This window comes from Macaca thibetana, chromosome 9, assembly GCF_024542745.1.
Source record: "Macaca thibetana thibetana isolate TM-01 chromosome 9, ASM2454274v1, whole genome shotgun sequence".
Classification (NCBI taxonomy): domain Eukaryota; kingdom Metazoa; phylum Chordata; class Mammalia; order Primates; family Cercopithecidae; genus Macaca; species Macaca thibetana.
The window spans coordinates 69,536,407-69,550,119 of NC_065586.1; positions in this window are offsets into that span (position 1 = coordinate 69,536,407).

Genomic DNA, 13,713 nt, shown 5'->3' on the forward strand with positions numbered 1-13,713 from the left:
GTTGTCTCAACTAAGAGAATGCTACTGGCTTCTAGTAGCGAGTAGAGGCCAAGAATGCTGCTGAACATTCTATAATGCACGGGACAGCCACCCACTACATCTGCATTAGATTCTCCAAGGCCTTTCAGTCAATTCTTAAAAAATTAAGAGCAACTATTGCAAAGTTTTACTTTTCCAAGGAAAAGCATGGACAAGAAGTATCTTTGCAGACTTATAACACCTTTATCATGGCTCACATATGCTGCTGGATTGCCCTTCTAAGATTCCAGTATCTCTCAACATCTTGCTAAGTAACTTTCCACAAAACCTGAGAACAAGATTTTATTGCAAAAGTCCCATGGGTTGTAATGTTCCTGGGCACCATGTTTGCATTTCCACCAGAACATTCAACACAGAAGCCATTGAAAAATGGTGGACCCATCTACCAAGCCATAGTGAACACATTTGGAAGCACAGGGGGAGGAGGCATGAGTCTTTCATGTATTGCATCTATGTCCTTGTGTCCACATTGAGAACTGGATTCTAGGGAGCAGAAATACGGTTCAGTGAGAAGTTTATACACCTGACAGTCATGGCACCTGGCTCTCCAATCAACGAACTCTGGGGACTGAACCCCAGTTTCTCTATAAAATGCAGGCCTTGGGGTCTGCATCTGCCAAAGTTCTACCAGAGACACAGAACAAGTAGGAGATAGATATTAAGGGATTATTGCAAGTCACTGGCTTATACAATTGTGGGCTAGGCTAGGCAAGTCCAAAATGCTTAGAATAGGCCACCAAGAAAGATAGGCTGGAACTCTTGAACATAGGGTGAAGCTACAGTCACACATGAAATTTCTTCATCTTCCAGGAAACTGAAGTTCTGCCATTAAGACCTTCCAACTGGTTGGACTGGGCCCACTCACATTATCCAGGATAATTCCCTGTCTTAAAGTCAAATGATAATGAACATTAATCACATCCACAAAATACTTTCACAGCAACCCCTCAGTTAGTGTTTGATTGCATAACTGACATATAAAACTGACCATCACAAACTCCATGGTGTCCTCATTTGTTTTGTACTTTCAAGAGCTTTGATTTTAATATTAATCATCCTGAACAGCAACATGTCATTTTTAGGACTGGGATCCAGGCACAGATACACCAAAAGGAGCAACTCTGAGCAACTGGCTCAAAGATTATTAAGTCAGGTCATGAGGACTCTGGCTTAGGAGGCGAGATACAAAGATATGGATATGGCCATAGCCAGGGTCTCTCTTAACACCAATCAAGGAAGATTTAAAGAAAGTGCTGCTAAATAGAAGCTTTTCTTCCAAAATGCCACTGGCAAACTGTCCATCCACCCTTATAGAACCTAGACAAGGACTTTTAAGGAATCAGTGATTTCCTGGAGAAAAAAGTAAAGTATTAGTACAGAAACCATTGTGATTTCTGCCTCCAGATCTTAGAATTACTGATTTTTTTTTTAGCAAGAAAGGATCTTAGAGCTAATCTTTTTAAACTCTTATTCACATTATAGATGAAGGGACTTGAGAACCAGAGAGATTTGTGAACCACAGTGTCAAGAAGCTCCTCAGTGTCATAGCCAGGATAAGTAAAGCATCAGGAGTCCCAGGCCAAAGCTCTTTCAACCACATCTGTTTCCAACAAGCCAGAGAAATGTGCACAGGCCTAAAATGCAAGACTTCTACCTCCTCAGCAAAGCCTGCAAGCAAGCTCTTTATTGCTGGCATTTATCCTGACAGATATCAGTAACTACAAAAGAGTATGCTGTTAACGCACGATGACAAATTCCAAAATTGGCTTGTTTTCACAACTGTCACTTTTTAAGAGGTGAGTGACCTTTCTCTGGTTCTTTAAAAACTGCTGGATTTCAGCCAGCTCAACATCCCCGCACTTCCTCCCACAATCACTTGCTATGAAAATGTCATTATTCTATTTTGAAGAGGCTAGAGGAGTTGTGCTTCTTTTATAATAACTATTTTTTTCTGAAAGAGGGGGGAAAAATTCATGAAAGCCAGGAGTGGAAAAGCTTTCATGGATCAGTCACACTCACAACATGCACATGGGGAGAATAAAGTAGAAAATACAATGTCAAATCCCATATCAAAGATGTAATCCCTTTACCCTCTATGGGAAGATCTTTTGTGGCTTCATTTTGATTCAGGACTGAGAAATGTCTTATTGCCCATTTTCAAAACTGCCTCAGCCTCCAGCAGCCCTTTCCCTGATAAACCACCTAATCTGAGGGATATAAATAGTTCCCCCTGTCCAACATTCAGCTCCAAATTCTCCCTCCTGAACCCTATTATTTAGGAATTTTTGGTAGCAACAAACAGAAATAGGCAGCAAGATTAAGAAACAAGGAGATAACATGTGGGTATATGTGGACGAAAGATTACCTAGGTGCCTAGGCAAGAGACTGAAGGCACAAACTGTTTCAGTACAATAAAGAAAGTAGTTAGAATAAGAATAGTCATAATACAAATTAGATATAGAGATGATCATGGAAAATTATCAATCATTATTATAAACAATATTAATCATTAGCTTTTAATATTACTCTTTGTTGCATTACTAAAATAATCTAGTAATAACCGGTGGGCATAGGGTCCGGTGCTGAAGGAACATTGTGAGAAGTGACCTAGAAGGCAAGATGTGAGCCCTCTGTCACACCGGCATAAGGGCTGCTTGAGGGATCCTTCGTCAAGCGGTAATGCCAGCGTCCGGGAAGACACCCATTACTTAGCAGACCATGAAAGGGAGTCTCCTTTCCTTGCAGGAGTCAGGGAACACTCTGCTCCACCAGCTTCTTGTGGGAGGCTGGATATTATCCAGGCCTGCCTGCAGTCATCCGGAGGCCTAAACCCCTCCCCATGGTGCTGTGCTTCAATGGTCATGCTCCTTGTCCACTTTCATGTTCCTCCTGTGCTCCTGGTTCCTCTTTGAAGTTCGTAGTAGGTAGCAGTAGAAGAAATAGTGAAAGTCTTAAAGTCTTTGATCTTTCTGAAAAGTGCATAGAAGAAAATGCTGACGTATGCTGCCTTCTCTCTCTGCTTCGGCTACGCAAAAGGGAAGGGCCCCCGTCCTATGATCACGTGACTTGCTTCACCTTATCAATCACTTAGAAGATCCACCTTCCTTACCCTGCCCCCCTTGTCTTGTATGCAATAAAATTAGCACGCCCAGCCGTTCGGGGCCACTACCGGTCTCCGCGTCTTGATGGTAGTGGTCCCCCCAGCCCAGCTGCTTTCTCTTTATCTCTTTGTCTTGTGTCTTTATTTATTACAATCTCTCATCTCCGCACATGGAGAGAACACCTGCTAAGCCCCATAGGGCTGGACCCTACAGGTATATATTTCAAAAATCCTAAATAAAGTGAGCATATATTATCTCTGAGAAGTTCTGTCTTTAAGGACTAAGGATCATCGATAAAAGACTCAATAATAAAAAGTATTTTCTTTTTCCCAGGATAAAACCCAGAGAGAGAGAGAGAAATACTGCTTTAATTGTATTTCCTGACACCAAGTAACCCAACTTTGATTATCAGTGGCCTATTTGACAGGGGTAGAAGTAAGGGAACCACCTTGCCAAGGATGAGGAAAGATCAGTTGGTTTTCATTGCTTAATACTTGTACAGTATCTTTTGCATAAATTTCAACACAGCTTAGCCTCTAGGTAGTAAGCCAGTTGCCTGGAGAGATAAACTATGTGAGTGAAGCAGTGGAGGCAAGAGACTAGTAATATCCCTGATGTAATGAATCCATTACATCGTCCATTACATTGACTATCCTATTATCAGGACTGAAATTCCCACAAGTCACTTTAAAGACTCTTATTAAAAGTACATTGGGGCTGGGCACAGTGGCTCACGCATGTATTTGCAGCACTTTGGGAGGCCAAGCAGGGCGGATTACCTGAGGTCAGGAGTTCAAGACCAGCCTGGCCAACATGGTAAAACCCCCTCTCTACAAAAATACAAAAATTAGCTGGGCATGATGGTGGATGCCTATAATCCCAGCTACTTGGGAGGCTGAGGCTGGAGAATTGCTTGAGCCTGGGAGGTGGAGGTTGCAGTGAGGAGATAGTGCAACTACACTCCAGCCTGGACAACAGATCGAGACTCTGTCTCAAAAAAAAAAAAAGTACATTGGTTTTCCAGCAGCATAATACTCTAATGTGGCACCCTTTTCTCCTCCTAAGCTGCAGTGCCTCCCAGCAGATGGATCTTCTCAGTAGGGGAAGCATATGGAGTAGCAGCTGAAAGCGTGGCACCTGGCATCTATAGCCACACGACCTGAGTTTGTGACCCAGCTCCAGAGCTGCAAGGTATGTGACTTGTGCAAATTATTTAACCTATGGACTCCTTACTTTTATCTGTGAAATGGGGATAACAAGGGCATCCAACTTATAGGGCTTTGGTAAACTTTAAATAAGATAATGAATGCAAAGCACATAGTAAGCACTCAATAAATATCAGCCATTATTCTGGGTCTAAGCTCCCCAACCTTCTTCATATTAAGATGTATATTTTGAAAAAAAAAATAATTAATGTTTGCACGGGGAACCAGGCCAAAGTAGGCTGCTCATAGACAAAACAGGAAACCTTCCAGGTGCTGAAGAGATCTATTTATTACAGCTGAAACCACACATTATTCCAAGATGAAAATTTCTCCTCTCCATATTGGATTTTTACTTCATTTTACAGGCAACATTTCTCTCAGGATCCTATCTCAGTTCCCAACCCAAACACTGTACATTTTTGGCCAACACTGTTCTCTCTCTTTCTCATAAGCAGCTACAAACCATTATTTTTTTTTTACCTTTAAGCTCTGTTGGACTTAATATAAGCCCTTATATTTCTAACCAATATAAACTGAATTCTTCTTTAAAGTATTTACCCCACACAACATTGCCAGAAGCAGAGTCATCAACAAGTCTTATGGTTAGAAGCAGGTAGGTGAAGAGTAATTCTGAAGTTGAGGATTGTCATCACCCAAATCCCTGCTTGCCATTTTCAAGTATATCACATTGGCTGGAGGGTGAGGCTGAACCCACCAGGCCTCCACTGCTGCCTTCATTCTGCCCTTCTCCACCCAGCCATTGCATCATCTCCCTTCACACTGGTGTTCTCAGCCCTTCAGTCACTTGGCAAATATGGCCACCCTTCCACCTTCAACTTCACATGGTGAAGTTGCAAATCTGTCCATTCCAAATCCAAATTTCTAGAAAGAGAATCTGGCTGGACCAGATTGATTCAGTTGCCCACTCTGTGTAATCAGCAAAAGCATGGCAGCAGGTGAGCCCATGACAAGCAGCCAGGGCCCACTCCTAGGATACAGTGCAGACATTTGGGAGAAAGCTCAGTTCACAAAGAGAAGGTCAGAGATTGAACCAAAGACTGAATCCATTATATCGTCCACACATTGACCATCCTATCATCAGTCCTGAAATTCTCACAAGTCACTCTAAAGACTCTTGTTAGAAGTACACTGGTTTTCCAGCAGCATAATATTCTAAGATATTTTCAGTCATTGATGGCTAAAAATGAATGTGTGTAGACATGAAACAGAAATGTTTTTGACAGAGGTATGTAGCCCGAACACTCATGGAGTAAAAAGCAATGTAAAGGGAGCAGTTCTCCCACATAGAAGTGTCCTGGGAAGCTGTCTGGATACATGCAGGAAAGCTGGGAGGTGGGAAATAAAAACAAGGGGAAGGAAGGAGGCAATGAGAAAGGGACTCTGAAAATGAACACGCAAACCACCCTCACAATTTTTTCCACAGCTAGGGATGTTCAATGGCTGTGGCATGAAAAGCTGTTTTAAAACCAGCATTAACCAGTGACCCCAGTTCTCTCCAGAAAATGGACTGAAATGAAAAATCACAGCTTGGCAGAGGGTAAAATTGTTCTGCCCGGCACGAAGGAGAATTTACTACAAGACTATAATTTTCAAATGAAAAACCAGAGGACATAGTTTGACAAAGAATATTTGTGCTATTTCAGGGTGAATGAGGCAGTCAGAAGAAAGTGCTTTGGAATATTCAAATATTGGAAGTTGCTTGATACCGCAATGGTATACAAAGAAAGAAACTAGAGTTATGTAAGAGGTAGAGTCAATTCAAGTGATGGAAAGGGAATATTGAACCCATTTTCAATTTTAAGAAATAATATAACAAACAACAATATATAAAGCCAGAGAAATTTTGCCAGAGAAAATTTTCCAGGGACTGATTAAGGTTATGGTTCTATCAAACTGGAATTCACCTCAGACTATTAGTCAACAAGCTGATATTAATTAATATGTCACAGACTGCTTTCCAGCAGGCTTTGTTCCCTTCACTGCAGTCACACAATATTAATTTGACTTATGATTGGTTAAATGAATTGCTTTTGAAGTTGCCTTAGTTTCTGACATCTCTCAATGCAATATCAAACAAGGGATAATGCCCTTCAATTCTCAACAACCACCTTCAGAAACAAATAACTGTTATTTCTCATCCACTTCCTTGAAAAACTCTCACCTTTTTCTTAGAACTCATATACAGATTAAGATTCAGATGCAAGTAACAGAAAACAACTTCAACTTATGTAAAGTTGAAACAGGAATGTAGTAATAGGTCACTGGGCTGTCTCAAGTAAGCAAATGGCAGTTGCCTCCATTGACTACCATAAGGTAAAAAGCTAAAGGAAATCAGTTTCTTTTGCCATATCCTGTGTATTTCTCTTTCTGCAGATAGGCTTCCCCAGCATGAGGTAGAAGATGGCCACTCCATAGCTCTTCTGTTTACATCCAAAAAAGTCTCTCATATTAATTTTTTTTTTTTTTTTTTTTTTTTTTTTTTTTTTTGAGACAGGGTCTCACTCTGTCACCCAGGCCGTTGTGCAATGGCATGATCTCAGCTCACTGCAACCTCCACCACCCAGGTTCAAGCAATTCTCCTGCCTCAGTCTCCCAAGTAGCTGGGATTACAGGCATGTGCCACCACACACAGCTAATTTTCGTATTTTTGGTAGAGACGGGGTTTTGCCACGTTGGCCAGGCTCGTCTCAAACTCCTGACCTCAGGTGATCCACCCACCTCGGCCTCCCAAAGTACTGGGATTACAGGTGTGAGCCACCGCACCCAGCCTAAACTGAAATTTCTCAGTCTCACTTCCAAATTTCTAGGCAAGAGAACCTGATCAACCCACCTTGACCCAGTTCTGATTCAGACCCATGTGACTGTCCCCCAGTTTTTCCTACCTTGATAGCATTCCTAACTTCTGCTCATATTTTGGGATGTTGATTCTTCTGGTCTCCTTTTTTCTATCTAGCCAACCGCTCTACTTTATATCTTTTAGAAATATCTGAAAAGTTTCTGCTCTACCTATATCACCCTTCCTTATTTTCAATTGCTCTTACAAAAGCATTCCCTCTGTATTGTCTCAAAGGAATTCTGTTAGGAGGAAGTAGATGTGGGTAACCTGCCTGCCATCTTAACACAATTGCCCCCATTCTTTAGGTACTTCTTGTTACTGTTCTTTGTAGTCCTTCCTTTTGTCTAGTGCTATATCAAAGCATAACTTAAATTATGTCACTCCACAGATCAAAGTCTTCAAAGACTCCCAAAGGCCTCCCAATGGCAGCAGGTACAAATTTCTTATCCTGACGTTTAAGATCATTCATTATCTAGCTCACATAACTCTTTCTGGAAAACTGACCATTTGCCTTCTTGAACCTAATTCTTCATTCTGAAGTGCCCATTTGCTTCTTGTCTCCAAAGAGTAGCTACATGTAAGCTTTTTCTATTATAACTTTGCTTATCTCTTTCCTCTGCCTTACTGCTTCCACCAATTCCAACACCAACAACAACTAATCCTACTGACTCTAAAACATTCAGACCTCCTCTTGAAGCCTTCTTACCCATTCAGGTCACTGTCATATCTTATTTCAGAAAAATCCATATAACTCTGAACAAATCTTTCTTTTGACAATTATCTCCTCATTCCTTGTTTTTCATTGCTGCTAGATGTATTATCTCTCTCATTAAATTATAAGCAAATGACAGGGAATGTCTTTATTCATCTTTTGCATCCTCTATAGCACTTTACACTGTGCATAGTACTTTCTCAAAAAGAATGAAATAAAGGTGGAAGAAGAAAATTCAGCTTTTACTTGAACCTTATTCCTTCCTTTTTAATATTCCATCATAATTTCTATCACATTGCATTTCCAAAATCATTTTATTGTATGTTACACTTCACAAAATGCACTTTTACGTATTTGGAATCATTACTGTATCCTTGATAAAACCAAGATCCAGGTGTTTCACTCTTATAATAGTTTCCTATCCACAGAAACACAACCCAGCAACCAAATACAACTTCAATCTGAAATCTTTGATTGCATTTCTCAAAAAGCACAAAGGGAATTCAAATACATGGTCCACACTGCCATTTATAAAAATCCTTCCTCTCTTCAATCCATTTCCATCAAACCTTGCAGCTACTCAGCAGAATGTCTCGCTATAACCTTCACACCCTCCCAAGCTTTTCCACTCCTCAGCTCAGTTCAACACTGCTTTGCTTCCCTTACCTTCAGGTCAAGATGGGTTAATCAGATTCCCTGTCTTAAAAAATTAGGAGTATGACTAAGATACTTTGGTTCAATTTGAGCACATCTTTTTAATGTAAGCAAATTCCACCTGTCATGGGAGAAGTATATTTGACAAAGAAGAACTCTCCTACAGAAAGAAAGAATATGCCTTTTGCATGCAGAGAATGAGTGGGCAGGGGAACGGGTTGACAATTATAAAATTCTCTTAGCCGTGGTATCATGAAATCTTGTAACACCATGAATTTGACATTTAAACTAAGACAATGGTCTAAAAGTCCACTGTTTCCTTCCTCTTCATGCTTTCGCCTTTTAGGAAGAACTTGGAAATACACAAATAAAACTATCAGCAAATATCAAAATATATGACAAGCAGCAAATTTCACAGTTCATGGGTGTTTCTGTGCAAGCTGAAGGAGAGGAGAAAGGCATCTTAGAAAAGAAAGAACTTCTGATGAATTTTACATATTTCAAAATTTTAGATAAACAGGCCAGGAAGTATTTCAGATACGTTCTGCAGGTTCACCTGGGAAGCTCTCCAGAGGAAAGACTGGCTATCTTGGATATCCAGGGATGTTCGATTGCCTTGGTCTGAAGGCTCTGGTGCTAGAGACAAAGGTGTGAGAGTCTGTGATGAATTGCAGAGAACTGAAGGAGCCACATGGCTCCCAGTCCCATGACAGGGCTGCCCCTTTTGATGTGGACTTGCGACTGCAGAAAGCAGCTGCCCTCACACAACACACTATTTTCAGCTCATCTAGTACATGCTATTTGTTTCCATTTTCTTTTGAGTTATTTTACCCAAATCCATTTCATCTTTATGCTGTTTCACTTTTGCCATGTTAGTTATTTCCTGCACTTAATTTTTAATCCCATCAACTTTTATACTTTTCACTTCTCACCCTCTTCCAATATATCTCAATCTTTTATCTCTTTTACCATCATGGTTTTAACCTTTTATCTCACTGCCCTCTGGCCTTCTCTCATTTATTCTAAATCTCACCCACTTCTTCCTTTTATTTTTTTTTTTTAATGTTAAGCCATTAACCTTTATTTGGGGTTTCATTCTTTTTTTTTTTCTATTCCTCTTTATTCACTTTCTTTTTTCTATCTGATGTAATTTTTTTAAGTTAGACTTTCTTCTAAATATCTACCTTTCTTCATAAAATGAAAATGTGTTCTCTCTTCTTCCTCTTCTTCCCTTATAATTTTTTGTACTTAAAATTTTTATTTTTACAACAACTGGTAAGAAGTAAGGCCAAAGTGGTGTTGACTCCATACACAGGGGAGGCCGGGGACTTTCTGCTCACCTCCCACTGTACCTGGAGGCTCCCCTCCAGACTCCAGAATTGCCCACTCCCCACTATCCCCAGGGACCTCCCAGTCCTATTTAGAAATCTCAGAACATTGTCACCTGGAGAGAGAGAAAAATCTGGGAAGTAATGCTTTCCAGGGCTCTAGTTTTCCACATAGTAGGCTCACTTAACTCTCCCGAATCCACAGATTCCTGTTACCTTGATCTATCTGGGTTATACATGAGGCTCTGCAATTATTGTTGTGTTGTCATGAGAGAAGGGGACTTTAAAAAAAAATTCATGGAGATGTGAGCAAGCTAAAAAATAGGAATATATAGCAAAGATGATAGGCAGAAAGAAAGAATGGGACCAGAAACCGGAGAGAAAAGGGCAAAACATACCTGAATTTAGGGAAAAACATGTCAAAAATATTCCACAAGCATGTAGGTAATGACAGGGAAGCACCTCCCTAGAAAGAACTCCCAAATCCTGTGGGAAATATTTGACAAAGTATTACATTTAGTGTGACTTGTTGAACCCACTAATTCAAAGTGGGCTTTGAATTCTTCCCTTCAATCTAGATTTGCTTTCCCACATTAAGGCTTACTGTCAGATGTGCTGTATCTTTGATTAATTATCAGATATTTACTTGACCCATTTTGGAGCATAAGGAATTCCAATACTTTTAGTACATCCAATGGAACCCTACCATAGGCATCCAAAAACAGACAAATAGATTTCCTCTAGATTTTATTTTGAAAATAGGTATGTTAACCTACATGCAAAATTTTTCAGCAAATGAATTTATAATGAGAACCTTGTGGTGCTGAATGCGGCTTCTCTACTGTAGAAGAAAGCATCACAGATTGTATCAGAGTCAGCTCTCTCTTTCCATTATCATTAAGAATGATGCTACAGGGAGCGCACCCAAGATGGCCAAATAGGACAGCTCCAGCCTCCAGCTCCCAGCGTGAGAGACACAGAAGACGGGTGATTTCTGCATTTTCAACTGAGGTACCAGGGCCAACTCACTGGGGAGTGCCAGACAATTGGTGCTGGTCAGCTGGTGCAGACCGACCAGTGAGAGCTGAAGCAGAGCGAGGCATCGCCTCACCTGGGAAGCGCAAGGGGGAAGGGAATCACTTTTCGTAGCCAAGGGAAACTGAGACATGCAACACCTGGAAAATCGAGTAACTCCCACCCCAATACTGCACTTTACCAAGGGTCTTTCTTAGCAAATGGCACACCAGGAGATTATATCCCACACCTGGCCCAGAGGGTCCCACACCCATGGAGCCTCCCTCATTGCTAGCACAGCAGTCTGAGATCTAACTGCAAGGCAGCAGCAAGGCTGGGGGAGAGATACCCGCCATTGCTGAGGCTTAAGTTGGTAAACAAAGTCACTGGGAAGCTCGAATTGAGTGGAGCCCACCATAGCTCAACAAGGGCGGCCTGCCTCTGTAGACTCCTCCTCTGGGGACAGGGCATAGCTAAACAAAAAGCAGCAGAAACCTCAACAGAGGTAAATGCCCCTGTCTGATAGCTTTGAAGAGAGCAGTGGATCTTCCGGCACAGAGGTTGAGATCTGAGAACGGACAGACTGCCTGCTCAAGTGGGTCCCTGACCCCTGAGTAGCCTAATTGGGAGACATCCCCTACCAGGTACAGACTGATACCTCACACCTCACACGGCAGGGTACACCCCTGAGACGAAGCTTCCAGAGCAAGAATCAGACAGCAACACTTGCTGTGCAGCAATATTCTATCTTCTGCAGCCTCCGCTGCTGATACCCAGGCAAACAGGGTCTGGAGTGGACCTCAAGCAAACTCCAACAGACCTACAGCTGAGGGTCCTGACTCTTCGAAGGAAAACTAACAAACAGAAAGGACACCCACACCAAAACCCCATCAGTACGTCACCATCATCAAAGACCAAAGGAAGATAAAACCACAAAGATGGGGAAAAAGCAGTGCAGAAAAGCTGGAAATTCAAAAAATCAGAGCGCATCTCCCCCTCCAAAAGAACGCAGCTCATCGCCAGCAACAGAACAAAGCTGGACAGAGAATGACTTTGACGAGTTGAGAGAAGAAGGCTTCAGTTGATCAAACTTCTCAGAGCTAAAAGAGGAACTATGTAACCAGTGCAAAGAAACTAAAATCCTTGAAAAAAGAATTGATGAATGGATAACTTGTCTAATCAATGCAGAGAAGACCTTAAAAGAACTGATAGAGATGAAAATCATAACACAAGAAATATGTGACAAATGCACAAGCTTCAGTAACCAACTCGATCAACTGGAAGAAAGAGTATCAGTGATTGAAGATCAAATGAATGAAATAAAGTGAGAAGAGAAGAGAAGTGTAGAGAAAAAAGAGTAAAAAGAAATGAACAAAGCCTCCAAGAAGTACGGGATTATGTGAAAAGACCAAATCTACGTCTGATTGGTATGCCTGAAAGTGACGGGGAAAATGGAACCAAGTTGGAAAACACTCTTCAGGATATCATCCAGGAGAACTGTCCCAACCTAGTAAGGCAGGCCAACATCCAATTCAGGAAATACAAAGGACACCACACAGATACTCCTCGAGAAGAGCAACTCCAAGACACATAATTGTCAGATTCACCAGAGTTGAAATGAAGGAAAAAATCTTAAGGGCAGCCAGAGAGAAAGGTCGGGTTATACACAAAGGGAAACCCATCAGACTAACAGCAGATCTCTCAGCAGAAACTCTCCAAGCCAGAAGAAAGTGGGGGCCAATATTCAACATTCTTAAAGAAAAGAATTTTCAACCCAGAATTTCATATCCAGCCAAACTAAGTTTCATAAGTGAAGGAGAAATAAAATCCTTTACAGACAAGCAAATGCTTAGAGATTTTGTCACCACCAGGTCTGTCCTACAAGAGATCCTAAAGGAAGCACTAAATATGGAAAGGAACAACAGGCATCAGCCATTGCAAAAACATGTCAAAATGTAAAGTCCATCAATGCTAGGAAGAAACTGCATCAACTAGCGAGCAAAATAACCAGCTAATATCATAATGACAGGATCAAGTTCACACATAACAATATTAACCTTAAATGTAAATGGACTAAATGGTCCCATTAAAAGACACAGACTGGCAAATTGGATAAAAGAGTCAAGACCCATCAGTTTGCTGTATTCAGGAGACCCATCTCACATGCAGAGACACACACAGGCTCAAAATAAAGGGATGGAGGAAGATCTACCCAGCAAATGGAAAACAAAAAAAAAAAAGCAGGGGTTGCAGTCCTAGTCTCTGATAAAATAGACTTTAAACCATCAAAGATCAAAAGAGACAAAGAAGGCCATTACATAATGGTAAAGGGATCAATTCATCAAGAAACCTACCTATCCTAAATATATATGCACCCAATACAGGAGCACCCAGATTCATAAAGCAAGTCCTTAGAGACTTACAAAGAGACTTAGACTCCCATACAACAATAATGGGAGAATTTAACACCCCACTGTCAACATTAGACAGATCAACGAGACAGAAAGTTAACAAGGATATCCAGGAATTGAACTCAACTCTGCACCAAGCGGACCTAATCGTCGTGTACAGAACTCTCCACCCCAAATCAACAGAATATACATTTGACTCAGCACCACATCGCACTTATTCCAAAATTGACCACATAGTTGGAAGTAAAGCACTCCTCAGCAAATGTAAAAGAACAGAAATTATAACAAACTGTCTCTCAGACCACAGTGCAATGAAACTAGTACTCAGGACTAAGAAATTCAATCAAAACCGCTCAACTACATGGAAACTGAACAACCTGCTCCTGAATGAC